The following is a 14786-nucleotide window of genomic DNA, read 5'->3' as shown; positions in this document are numbered from 1 at the left end:
CCATTATTGAGTGCAGATATTGGGGATGGTCTTTCCCTTGGGTGCAGAGGCAGAGTTGTCATCGCAACATAAATAGCAGCTGCTCTCCTTAATGAAGAGTGTTACAATTTCCTGACTCCATCATCAGCTAAGGGACTCACTTAATTTGATAAATGAGACAATCAGATGAACTTTCCACTGGTTGGCATAATAAATCAGACAACATCTGGTATAAAGGATTGGGCTTCCAGACAAAATGGGCACCAAAATGTCACAGAGATATAAGATTCAGGACTTCCATCTCTTTTTTTCCTTCAATACAATAGAATACTCTGTTGTTGAGTAGTAACAAGTGGTGAACCTCGCTCCATCCTTGCTTGTGAATGACTGAGCCTTTCCAGGATGCCCCTTTCTTACCCAATCATGATACTATCACCTGTTGCCAATGATACCTGTTTTTGGAGGTGTTTTTGGAGCATTCAGCACTTTCCCAGTCTTTTGTTGCTCCTGTCCCAACTTGTTTGAAACATGTTGCTGCATCAAATTCAGAATAAGCAGATATTTACAAAAATCAATGAAGCTGAGAAAATATCGTCTTTGAACTGTTTTCAGTTGAGTAAATGTCAGAAAGGATGAGCAAATTATTGCATTCTGTTTTATTTACGTTTTACATGACTTTTTTTTAGAATTGTTGTGACATAATGACACATCATAATATATGTAGTTGTTTATTATATTTCATATTAATAATCAGAATGTGCAGAGTAACTAAAGCTGTCAAATAAATGTGTTGGAGTACAAGTATAAAATAGCATTAACTCAAGTGAAGTATCTAAAATGAGTGATTATACATTCAAATACTGCGCAGGACTCAAATTTAGGTTGTGTGATACAAACAAATAAGAAGACCTTGAGATTTTTTTTTTTTTTGGTTGTTTTTGACACTTTCTCTCACAAGAGTTAAAGTGTTTCCTTCAAATCTCCTCTTACACTGAGAAGAAAAATCAATTTCAGAACTGGCCTAAAACTTAAAATCTACATTTGTTTGGTCTGAACTTTCACATTCACATTAAAGCTTGAGCTGAAACAATGTATTCTTGACGTGACGAGACTAATGCAGGCAAGAGGGAAAGTGGGAGGGAAATAAAGAAAGACATGACCTTTGACTTCTTCAGAGCTTACAGCCCGTTTGGAAATGTTATGAGACATGATCCCTGTAAACTGAGAGGTCAGTTTTGCATTCGTGAACGGACCACTGAGCTCCCCTCCTAACACTTCTTTGAATTAGACTTGCTTATTTACGACATCTGTAACTGTGTATATTTGTGCGTCTGAGTTGTGTCCGTACTCTTGCACCTCAGGTGATTGAGTGTGTTTCCGTGTGTAAACCTTCCGACCTGCTGGCTGTCAGACTGTTACTAAACGGGGGTGTTTTCAGTGAACATGCCTGCTTTTATAAGGGTTAACTACTTGGTCAAACACGCATAAACAACAGGCACAGTGCAAAAAGCACATACCTGCACACGCACACACACTGGCTGGTGCTGCAACTGTATATAGTGTTTAAAAAAAGCATGATCCGGTCATGTTAGACTCACACTGAGGCAGGCAAATGCACATGCAGCTGAGTGTGTGGCCCCGCATTACTCATGTTGTTCGGGACATGAATCTGGTTACACAGCCACATTGTGGGGACTCGCCTTCCTTATGGGAACAAACCGCAAGTCCCAATAATGTATGTATATTCTTGACCAGAGTGTGCTAGAGATTTTTGGGGGGGGGGGGGTGATCAGACTAATTGCTTTTCCTGCTGTGCATTCAAACTTGTTCCCTCTCTGTTTCACTCTGTGACGTCAACTCATCATCATTTCTCCGGATGTACCCTTCGGTCCAACTGAACACGTCTCCTGTAACTCATACTTTTAGCTAATTCATTATGTGTGCTTATGTAACAGCCTTACATGTCAGCTAATGAATTTGCTGCCTGTCTGTTTTCTTTCTGCAGCTCTTTTGTCCTGAAATACAGGACAGTTTTACATCTTGACTTTGCTTCCATGTAGGATGAAGGGCAACAAAGGCTGATCTGCAAAGTCTGGAAAGACAGCCATGAATTTTTGGCATAGAGACCACTATGATCCCCTCCCCGGAGTATGATTCCTGATTACTTCAGTGATCCTCTGACCTTTCATCTAACACCACCAGCGGGTCACAGTGTCCACTTGTGCAGCACTTCAGCTGAAACAGCTGAAAGTGTTAGAAAGGAGCTGTAGTATTAAGGCACATGCTGTATATGTTGGAGCTATTTCAATGCACTTGTCTTGCAACGTCGATTTTATTGCATTTGCATATATGCTACAGCCCTAGAAACCCATTTAAAGTTCAAACAAGAGTAAGTTTCAAACATGTCCAAGCATCATCAAAGAACAAACAAGGTAGCTTAAAGTTTTTTTGACTTCTTGAAAACACATTCATTTTTGATAACAGCTGTAAAAAATGCATGTGTAATTGAACTGGTGATATATTCATGCCTTCAGCTATTATTTCTTACTCGCTGAAACTTACTTTATTGCTTTGAAACTTTATCCAAGTATTGAATTATACACCCAAAGAGTGAGCTACTGTATCAGTGCTTCCAGGAAGCTAAGCCCAATTTAGAAGAAGCTTGAGAGGGTTATAACAACCCTGAATGTCACTCTTGTCTGAGTGAGAAAACTGAGATCATGTCACTCTTCAGGTCATGAGATGTTTATTGGGTTGATTGGATCAGGGAGGAAGGAAAACATTCTGCTTAGAAAACCTCATAAAAATGCTGCCGCTCTGCAGGTCCTTTTTGACTGCTGTGCCACTCAAGTTATCAGTGATGCTTTTACCCAGAGTGCCTCTCACATATACACTGTATCATACGTCCTTACTTCACCCACACTGGAGGCCTTTAACTGCTGTCCTCACATGACCTGCTGAGAGGATGTTATGTCCTTATTCTAAATAGAGAATGAGCCGCTCAATCTTAGTTAATGCATTTATTTGCATCTAAAAATTAATAGCGTGTTAGAAAACAATGCATTCAAGCATTAGCACATTGTCTTCATCAGGCATTTTCTTAAGCACCTTAAAGACTTTTTTTATGCCAACATGAACAAGAACTATTTTAAGCACTCAAAAATGGAAAATATGACAAATGATCTGACTCATCCTGCCGATGAAGATCATGTGCTATGATCAAAAGCTCCAGAGCAGCTATCAAATGGACCAAGTGGTGAGATTATCTATTTAGAAGTGAAGGGTTTTGTTCTGGGCAGGTAGTGCGCGTGCCTCACAGCAAGAAGGTCGCAGGTTCGATTCCCGGGTCGGGCCTTTCTGTCTGAAGTTTGCTTGTTCTTCCCGTGCATGCGTGGGTTCTCTCCGGGCACCAATAACATGCTCAATAGGTTGATTGGTGACTCTAAATTGCCCCTAGGTGTGAGTGTGAGTGTGAATGGTGTGTGTATGTGCCCTGCGATCGGCTGGCGACCGGTCCAGGGTGTACCCCGCCTCTCGCCCGTCGACAGCCGAGATAGGCTCCGCCCCCCCCCACGACCCCGAAAGGGATAAGCGGCATAGAAAATGGATGGATGGATGGGTTTTGTTCTCTCTTTAAGGAGCATCAAGTTTAAATAAATGCTTATTGTTATTTAATTGTAAAAGTGGATGTGCAGCGAGTCAGTCCTGTTGTCAGTGACAGCCTATCTGTACAATCCATCTTAAATTTACACATTACATTGAAACTCCCATGATTTCAATTTGGTCTTAACTAATGCTGTCATGCTACTCCTTATATAGCGTATATCCAATTTAATGAGAGTCTTCAGATCACGCTCAGCCTGCATACATTCTCACTCCAAAGGAAAAGTTTGATATAAGGAAATACAATTATTCACTTTCGTGCCCAGAGTTACATGAGAAGATTATCAGGCTGCAGCTTCTGTGTCTGCACTGTAGATATAAGACTACAGTTAGCTTAGCTTAGCCTGAGCATGAAGACTGGAACAAGGGGAAAACAGCTGGCCATGCCCATCTGCACCTCAGACGCATGTGAGGCTCACTAATTAACATCACATTTGTTTAATGCACACAAAGCTGAAAGGTGCAAAAATGACAAATTGTGGATTTACTGGAGGCTTAAGTTGTGGCTTACTTGTTGGCACATCTAACTTTTAGTAAGCATATTCGCAACTAATTCAGCAACGAGTCAAGCCCCCTGAAAGTATTCTTTTCTTTCAGTAAATCAACACCTACCCACAACGTAACTGTCCCCAAACCAGCAGGAACAAATTCTTAAAGCAATGTCACGTCATTGTCTTCACTGACTTCTAATTAGCATGGTGAACCATATTACATTAAGATGTCATGGCGTCTGCTAAATAACAAGCAGCAGCTGTGGCCTGGCCCCTGCCTGAAGATATTCTACAAGTTGATTAGGTATTAACCAGAGAAAAGTGAATGAAAGCTCACATGGTGTGTGTGTGTGTGTGTGTGTGTGTGTGTGTGTGTGTGTGTGTGTGTGTGTGTGCGTGTGTGTGTGTGTGTGTGTGAGTGTGAGTGAGAGAGAGAGATAGAGAGAGAGAGAAAGAGAGAGAGAGAAGTGCTAATGTTACAGAGATGACCTGCAGGGCCCCAGAGAGGAGTTGATTGCAGGCGTGCCATTCAGGGTTCACAGAGTGTACATGCAAGTGTGTCTTTGTGTGTGTGTGTGTGTGTGTGTGTGTGTGTGTGTGTGTGTGTGTGTGTGTGGTGGTTTAATGAGCAGACTGGCCTACCCCTCGTGTTTGATTAGGAGAGATAATGCTGCAGTCAGAGCTTCTTTCACAGGGAGGAAGACCACTTCTTGAAGATGGTTCAACAGCAGAAAAGAAGGACACTCTTATGGGTGGTATGCATTTATTTTTAATTTTAAAACCCCCTTCCTCGATTTTATGTACCTTTGAAGTCTGGCAAAGGTTTGATCCTGTGTGTGTTTTTGGAGGAGCATTTGCAGGTTTGTGTCTGTTCATGCTTTAAGGATTTCCATGCCCTGAGGACTTCTGAGGTGCCTACACATCAGCCACAGAGAGAAAAAGTTCAGTAGACACATGTGAAGCGTTGTGAAGTGCTCTGACTAGCAGGAGCTTTGATGTCATGATGGGATTTCTACTTTCATTCTGGCACGTGGGCAAATCAGCTCTTGGTCCTCTCCCTTTGCCACAGCCATGGCCTTCTCTGAGACTCTCTGTGGTCGGAGAAACAAACAGCAAACAAACTCAAGCAAACATACAGTACATGCAAGACAATACCCACCTGAATCCATGTAGTAATATCCTTTATACAGTAATGTGTTCAAAGTGGTGAACGTCTCTCCATGCTTGCTTCTGAACGACTGAGCCTTTCAAGAACAGCCCTTTCATACGCATTCATGATACTATCACCGGTTACCAACGAACCTGTTCTCATTCAGTGCAGCAGAACAGACATACCTTCCTTTATTCCACACATTCTTCTCTCTTGTCAAACCGGGCACCTACATTGCCCACAGTGCAACTTGCCTGGCCGCAATTCTGGTGGTGGCTGGTGGAGCCTCAAGCAGCGATAAGGAGATACAGAAAAGCTCAATTCTTTCTAAGTTCACACCCCCAGAACACTTTTCAAATGTAATAAGACTTCCTCAGATCTGTTAACAGACTCTAATGTGTAAAATCATTGGACTTGCCGTTCAAAGTTTTACAGGTACGGGCTAGTACCAAATAGATAATAGCTTGTGCAAACAGGAGAAAGAAATATCACAAGGCAACTCCGTTTAGCCTGGCGGCAGAGCGAGGAAACCAGCAAATATCTCAACGCAGTGTGTTGTACATGCTGCATACTATTTTTCATAGTAGTATGCAGTACGAAACTGTTACATTGATTTATTTTGCACTGTGCTAGGCTGGGCTGGCTGCAGTGATCTTTGTGACTGTAAAGTAAGAGGGCTAGCTAGCTACGCCGGCAAGCGCTTATGAAGCTTCTCAACTTTTGTTTACATACTATATATTACATGTTACAATTTGGCTAAATCATTATGTACTGCTTGTATAGTTGACCATTTCGAATGCAGACAAAAACTGTAAAAAGATTATTCCAGAGTAAATTAAAGCACCGCGCTGCCCCCTACTGGCAACAAGCTAGAATGCACATAGCATGCATAGTAGAAGCATGTTAATTACTCGTGAAACGCAGGCTAGAATGTACAAAGTGTACAATTTGTCTTAACATGCTAATGACGCATAGAATCAAATACATTAATATGCATGTGACCACATATTGGTGGGCCTCACAAAAGCTTGGTCTGTGTTTGCATGCAGCTGAAGGTAAAGATATGAAGATAAGGAAAGAGAGGATGAAGAGAGAGAGAGAGAGAGAGAAAGAGAGAGATGTAAAGGCTTGGACAGTGGTGTCACCTGTATCTGTGTGATCGTGAGTAACGGACACCAGCAGGTTGGAGCATCTAGTTTATCCTCTGGACACTGGATCTGTCTCTCAGCTAAGGACCAGAGCAAACACTGTCATCGCTTTGTGTGTGGATTACCAACTGCTGATGAGTTCAGGACAGAAAGAGAGAGAGAGAGACTGTGTGTGCCAGTGTGAGTATTTTCACACATGTAAGTCATTATGTGTCTGGGTGCTTGAGAGGCACGACACAATTGTCAAACAGGCAAACTAACAATACAAGACAAGGCACAGGAATAGAACAGAATACAATAGAATAGAATAGAATACATAACCTATAGCCTATTAGGAAATTGAGATGTGCTTCGGCAAAAAATCTGCGTAATGTATTCACACATTCATTGTTCTGGCCATGACTAGTCTTTCATCTGCTGGACTTTGCAACCACATACTCAGGTCTGTGTTCAGTAGCAGAGCCCCCGTGAAACAGAGTGGAAAGGCACAGAACATGGTGATTAGATAGAGAAGGAGGTACCTTGTGGAATTTGTGGATTCTCAAAAGAGCGTAGGCAGGCCTGATGAGTCAGTGTTGCTTTGTGGCAGATGGTTTGGCATTGGCAACAAATGTGGGCACAGACAAACATTTAGAGCGATCAGGAGGAACTGTTGCTGTACAAGGTGCACTCTGGAAATGAAAGCGTTTTTATCTTCCTCTTAACACAATGTGTTGGGAAGAGGGAAGAGAAGGAAATCATCTCATTCAAAGTAACAAATCTAGATAATGGCAGGAGTGTTTTTGTTTTCGCCTCTGATATAAATACCTCTGTCAGCTTGTAGTGATAAGGTTTCATGATAAGGCCAGACTTTGATATTTATCTTCTCATGGTTGCTGAGTCATGCTACCAAACTCTTTCCTTGCCTGCCAGTTATGTACAGTAAATGGAGATGAAAATGCTTCCTGTATGTAACGTACAACTGCAGCTTCATGTTAAGAACCTTATCACTGTATGTCTGCAAGCCTAACCTGTGTGACATAAAAACAAAACTCACATATTATGATAAAATCAATCCAATCCTTCCATACCTTTATTCAGAAGTGTTAGAATTAAGTATACATACAGGGATTAAGGCAGGATCTTTGGAGAAATTAATGCATTTTCAGCACACCAAACTTCACACTAATACACACTGAAGCTTATTTGACCATGAAGTTATCTCTTTGGCATATGCAAATTAATTAAAAATCTTGCAATCTTGCATCTCTGCTGGACTTGGCTGGGCCATTACAGATGTGGAGCAGCTTACAACTTTCTTCTTTTGGAAAAAAACTGGCTGAAGTTCACCATAATGCCTCTGAAATGAAGGCTACATGCTGCCTCTTTTCATTTCTAAGCCAAAACAGTGGTATCTCCCTTTAAATGTGACTTTCATGTAAGGTCAGTGAAACCCCAGTGACCTTTCCAGGTGAACAGATATCGGTATATGTGTGAGTGTGAAAAGGCTGTGATGAGGGCAGGGTGATGAATTTCCTTTATGGCTCTCAATATCAAAGCAGAAGTCCTGAGCTTCACACACTGTAAATGAGCAGCGCCTGGTTTCTGGATTGTGAAGTAACAAATTCCTGATTAATCTGTGTGCAGAATGGCCGCTGGGTTTGTTAGTGTCGCTGTTGCCAGCTGTCACTGTCTTCAACCCATACTTGAGTTTCAGGAAGTGTACTCCTGTGTGCGCTCGTGTCTGGACAGCCACCAATACCAGCTGCCCAGGTTACCCCAAATGCCCCATGCAGATACAAAGCATCCATATTTATTATCTCCTGAGCGGACTATCTTTAGCAGAGAAGCGAGGGCTTGCTCTCACCGGTTTGAAGGGGGCAGGGCTCCGATAGAAAAGGTAATCTCAGGAATGATTCTGCACCAATCAGGATTCAGCAACATTTCAATCTGAATCTATTGACAGCTGATGGGCTGTTCAGTCACCGTTGATCAAATCTGATCAAACCACACATGATTTCTTTCTTTCATCTTCAATTTCACAGAGAAAACCTGAAAGTCCAACTGAAAATATAGTTAGTCAGCCTTTTTTCCATTATGTCAATGTGACAAATGTATTCTTAATGGGTTTTTTTTTAATGAATAAAAGAAATATTGGGGAAATATCAGAAATGCTCCCTCTCCTCTCAGCCAGCTGGAGGGGTGCGTTAGTGTCTGTGTTTGATTGACAGCAGCTGGCTGCAAAAGTAGGAGGCGATGGACATTTCTCCTCTTTGGTTTCTGATTTCTCAAACCAAAACAGAGGGCATGTGATTCACAGAGCAGATGTGTGTGCTCTAACAGACTAAAAAGCCACATGTTCAAGGGCTTTAACGTGTAACAACATCAACATGAAAATATGTAGCCATATAATCAAAAACACGATCACAATGATTAGATTCCACATGGGGGTTTAAAACACATCAGACTGATACACAATAGAGTTTTACAGGTCATATAATTACATCAAGGAGAGGCCACTGGAAGGGCAAGAACGGCCAAAGTAGTATATTGCATTAAAATAAATCAGGGCTTACGCTGGAAATAAGGAACTTGAGCAGACTCATGTGTGTTTCTTCAAATTATTCCTCAACGGTCTTAATAATATTCCTGATGATTGAACACTGCACGAATCAAATCCACGGTCCAAAGAGGGTCTGCCTCTCTCTCTATGTGTGTGTGTGTGTGTGTGTGTGTGCTGTTTGCAATGTGTGTGTTGAATTTGTGTATTTGTTGCCATAATCACTGCCATGCCAGCTAATTCTCCCTCTATTTATATGAGTGTTGTTTTGACAGCTGACTCAAAGTGGAAAGTCTCGGTGCCAGAGTGCTTGGAGAGCACCAATCTCTCTCTCTCTCTCTCTCTCTCTCTCTCTCTCTCTCTCTCACACACACACACACACACACACACACACACACACACACACACACACACACACACACACACAATAGATAACTCATCCTTTACAGTTGCCCACACACACAATCAGCAGCCTCCGGTCCAATCAGGGAAGATGTGCGTGTGCTTGTGAGACAGAAAGAGCGAGGCAGAGGCTGTGGTGTCCAGTCCAGATCAGTATCAGATTCAGACCACAGTGATCCCCATGTTAATACCCTGGCTATCTATTTTAGCTGCAGGGGCTCTTATGTAATCGGCCACGTTTTCCCAACACAACTTTTTCAGTCACCACCTTCTTGTTTTACATTCAGCAGGTGCTCGTCTCATCCACAGCGACGCACTGCAAGAGCATTAAAGTAAGCAAGAAAACAGGGTGCAGTGCTGTGGGGAATCAGTGCGGAGGGCAGATCCATCTCCATTTAAATTCTGTGTAACAGGGACACTGTTGATAGATTTACTGCCCCGTGGCTGAAAGGGCTACAAGGAATCAGAGATGCAAAATGAAACGCAGGCTATGAGTATGTACTCACACCAAGGAACTCATGCTTGTATTTGATCTCCTGGAGGGTTGGACGCTCGATTCATGTGGGCAAGTGAACATGCACTCAGACTGGTGGGACAGCAAATCCTTGCAGTGAAGAACCAGGGACCAGACAATGGTTGACATTTTTGTTAATTAAACGACTGCCTGTCAAATTGTTCCCTCTGGTCCACTGATTGACTTATCAGTTAATCTCACTAGGTGTTTCACTTCTAAATCTACGAGGTGAATTAAGATAAGATAAAGTGTGCGAGGAAGTCTGTGACGCCTCTGTGAGTTTCAGCAATGTCTTTTCTATTTTGTCTTGAAAATTAAAATCATGCAATCATGGTTAAACAACTGGCCAAACCTGTCCAGTATACACTGTGAATCTATGAAAGGTCACACAGTCATCCACAATGGTCCGTCAAAGAAGAAACTAATCTGAAAAAACTAGCTTTACACAGTGTACTAACTAACTACATTTAAGCACATTTCTCCAACCAAAAAACACATTATCACAAATCAAATTTGTCCCACTTAAGTCCCAAATTTAGCTGCACTTCATACATTTACCCATTCAATGCTGGAAGATATCGTCTCTGACTGGGAAATTCACAATGTACCTTGTTCGCATATGTGCGCAAAATACTTCTGTTCTTTATCACATGCAATCAATCTTTTTTCCGACTTGTTGCTCATTGTGAAAATGAAGGTGGGAGTTAACCATTTGTTGAGTCGTGATCCAATAAATCCATGCATAAAGACAGGCAAAATTTCTCTCTTGCTGCCGTGGTGACCAAGGACACAAAAGAGAAAGAGAGAGGGAGAGAGAGAGGAGGAAAAAGAGATGGAGTGTGAGGAGGTGGCAGACAGAGCTATAGACAAAGACAGAGTCAGATAGAGAGACGGGAAACAGAAAAAGTAATAAAACCTTAAACGAGACAATAGGCTTAATTTCTTATTCATAATTTTCTGCTTTGTTGCCGCTCTTGGCAATGTGCTCTATCATTATTCTACCTGTCTGTCATGTCAGTAAACCTCAGTGGGCTGAAAAGGACTGAGCGGCACATGGAGGCACGGGGAAAGGAGAGGTGTCTGGTGACTGAGGCGAGTTCACCTGCAGGTATTCAGAGATGGAGGAGCACGCTTAATGTAGGACAGCTTTCCAGCAGGGCATTATTCAGCCCTAAATATAGACAGGACAGAAGTAGGCTGAACTAACAGCGCTGCCAAAAGGCCACAAAATTAAGCCAGAATGTGGAGACTTGTGTACAGTGAGTGAGAACTGTGTCAGATATGTCTTCATCATTGTCTGGACAGCTGGGTTTAATGTGTGCACTCGTACATTTAACCCTTGTCTTTGTCTGACCTTATTCAAACTCAATATGTGGAAAAATACTGACAACTCTTCACTTTGCCACAGAGAGGGAAAATGATGATGATGAAGGTGACAAAACACTAAAAAATGACCACAAAGTGTCATTATCACAACAAATAAAGAAATATTTCATGTTTTTTGTTGTATGATGCATATGCACACAGTGACTTTACTTATGTTTGGGGTCAATTAGCCCCTTCCTATCAAACGTTTCATGAATAAACTGTTATCAAACTCCACTTACATTACATTCAACACCAGTTCAATCACATATGTGTTGTATTTAAGCATGTGTGACAGCTGGAGTCTCTGAGAAATAATGTGCTATTTTCTATACATGCAAGCATTTCTTATAAAATTAGAAAAAGTTATAATGTGTTAAGGTTATGATTCAGAACACATCTTAAAGGATAGGTTCATACCTTAAAGTTTATCTTAAAACAGTACTTACAGCCCGTATGTACGTCAAAAACACTCTGAATCCACTGCATCTTCTATCTGTGCAGAAATGTGTTGTAAATCTAATATGAAGCTTCAGGTGACAGTCTGACAAATCAAAGTGGGTGTCTTCCTTTTCATTACAAAACTCCCACTTTGTGCTTCTACAAACAGTTGCAACTGAAGAATAGTATGAAAAGGTAGCTGGTAGCAAAATAAGTGTAAATTTGGAAGATATCCACTTGATCAGACTAACTGTTAAAATCTCATATTCACCTTCAGCTGAACTTTAAAATGCATTTTTACATTGAATGACTGTGAATTTTGTCCCCCATCTTCACTTAGATTGAAATTTCTGTAAGATGAGGTCTCTTCACAGCAAGTATGAACACAATAACAACTGTGGGCATATCTGTATTATTTTAAGACATTTCCATCCATCCATCCATTATCTATACCGCCTATCCCTTTCGGGGTTGCGGGGGGCTGGAGCCTATCCCAGCTACAATGGGCGAGAGGCGGGGTACACCCTGAACTGGTCGCCAGCCGATTGCAGGGCCACATTCAAGGACAAACAACCATTCACACTCACACTCACACCTATGGACAATTTAGAGTCATCAATTAACCTAATGAGCATGTTTTTGGTCTGTGGGAGGAAGCCGGAGTGCCCGGAGAGAACCCACGCATGCACGGGAAGAACATGCAAACTTCACACAGAAAGGCCCCGCCTGACCCGGGGATCGAACCGGCAACCTTCTTGCTGTGAGGCACGCGCACTACCTGCTGCACCACCGTGCAGCCCATTTTAAGACATTTACGTGGCAAAATTAAGCTTTTCGAATACAGTTCCTCAAATGGCCACTTGAGGCTGGCTCCAAAAGTGAGTCCACCCCCATAGACCCCCATATTAAAATACAGCAGAAATAAACATGATGACAGCCTGGTGCAAAAAACAATCTTGCTCTTGTGCTATGTACTTTGTGTTTTCACTGCATAGGGTTTAAACTTCCTGTCTCTGCAATATCCACTGCATCCTGTCCATCCTCTAACACCAAATGCATCATGCTCAAGGACAGCTCAGCGAGGTAGATTCTTGCCAGCTTCATGGTTGGGACTTCATGGGCAACCCTCTGACTCACTACGCCCCCTCTCTGCTGAGCTGACAAGTAATTTTCCTCCAAAATCTGGCTTTTATGCACACAGTCTTCCTACATGTGCACCTTCCTTGTGTGGCACAGAGCTCATTTCAGCTACACTCCGTCCTCTCTCTCGGCACCTCTTTTAATCCCTCCCTCATTATGTCAACATCTAGTGCACCACAGAGCTGATGGTGTGTGCCAGCATAAGTGGGGCTGCGCCACATGAACACTCACATGTTCCACACTGTGCGTGACAAGCCTCGACTTGTTCCAGGCCCTGAGACCCAGAAACACTCACACTATATACTTCACAATTACTGTCAATGAGAGACGTTAACATTCCAGCTGGGTGAAATCTGGGTTAACTGATGTTAACACAACTGAGAGAACAGGTTGGAAACAAAGAAGAGTTACAGAGATGAGGGTGAAGCCAGATTGATTTTGCAGCTGACATAGTTCTCAGCAATATGTTACTGCTCACATCAGGTAAAAACAAATAGCCATGTGTCCTCTTTCACTTCATAATATCTGTGCTATCTTTAGCGGGTAATTCTGGGTGTGGTTATAATAAAGCAAAGCAGCACAGTTCAATGACCCTCCTCAGAGGTATCGTGCCAGTAAACCACATCAGCTCAAAAACACATGCAGAAACTGTCCTGTTTAAACCTTCATCTCTCTCCAGCTGGTTTTGCTTAGTTAGCTCAACTCTCAGTGAAGTACAACAAGTTGAAGTCATGTTCCTGTTACCCAAGACGAACAATATACTGTATGGTTTCAGATGGCTGCATGTTAACCTAGTTTAAAGATCACAGACTGGACTTTTGTTCTGCGATGACGCACTCAGATGGTAAAAAGCACCAACCAAACCTGCTCTGTTCTACCTCAGCGCATACCTACAGTGATCGTGACTCATTAAGAAATTCCCAGTTTCCGCTTAGCAAGAGATCCTGACAGTGCCTCATCAGGGAACATTCAGGATAGGTGCGACATTCTGGGACTGACTGCTGCTGCTGTACATGTGGAGGAAACAGGTGGTGATATCCTCAGTGTTAGAGAGATGGGGGTGGGACAAAAAGAAAAACCAAAAACCTCATCCATTGTCCCATTTGAATTTGTTGATGACCGAGACATATTCCCAGTGTGACTTTTATGTAATAGTTCTTTGGATATGAGGAAGCTTCATCATGAGGATGTTAGTCAGTTCTTTGATTTTCACACTTTCACAATTTAAAACTGAAATCACCTTGAAACATGGAGAATAAACCGAGACAAATGTTTCCAACAGCAGAGAGCTGCTTACAGGATAAAGTGTTTATCTACAGCAATGTTAGTGGCTGGACATAAGCACAGAGAGCTAAATGCCAACACATCTTCATTTGCATGCTAACATTTGCTAATCATTAGCACCAAAGATGCTAAACTTCTATATATCAGGCTTTGAATGCACTTGCAGTGGTTGTTCGTAGGGTCAGGTCAGTATATCACTGGTCTTATCATTTTGATATCTGTGCTAACCAACAAATTGTTTTTCATTTGTTGTCCTATGGCCAAAAGTAAACATATTCAGTTGGTTCCTGTGACTGAGCGGAAAAATAATGTCAGTCAATCTCTCAACAAGGAGTAACAGTCCAATTTCTCTGCAGAGCGCCCAGTCAGCCACTGTTGTTGTTTTATTGGTTTTAAGCAAGGAATCTTGAACAAACAAGCCATAAATCAGCATGTTTTTATTTGGGACAGTTCTTGGAAGCAACTGCATGCACAACATGAGCAACCCGTCCCTCAGTGTCAAAGGTTTCTCTGGACACATTCCAGTCCTGAGGGGTCCTCCGTCTGCCCACTCCCAGCTCAAGTATCTGGAATGAGTCTACTGCCCAGTGACTCTGCAGTAAAAGCAGCAGGAGCGTGGACTGGAAATCCAGAAATACAAGCAACACAAGTTAAGAGCAAAACCAACTGG

This window comes from Chaetodon trifascialis, chromosome 6, assembly GCF_039877785.1.
Source record: "Chaetodon trifascialis isolate fChaTrf1 chromosome 6, fChaTrf1.hap1, whole genome shotgun sequence".
Taxonomy (NCBI): Eukaryota; Metazoa; Chordata; class Actinopteri; order Chaetodontiformes; family Chaetodontidae; genus Chaetodon; species Chaetodon trifascialis.
Note: the sequence above shows the minus strand (reverse complement) of the source record.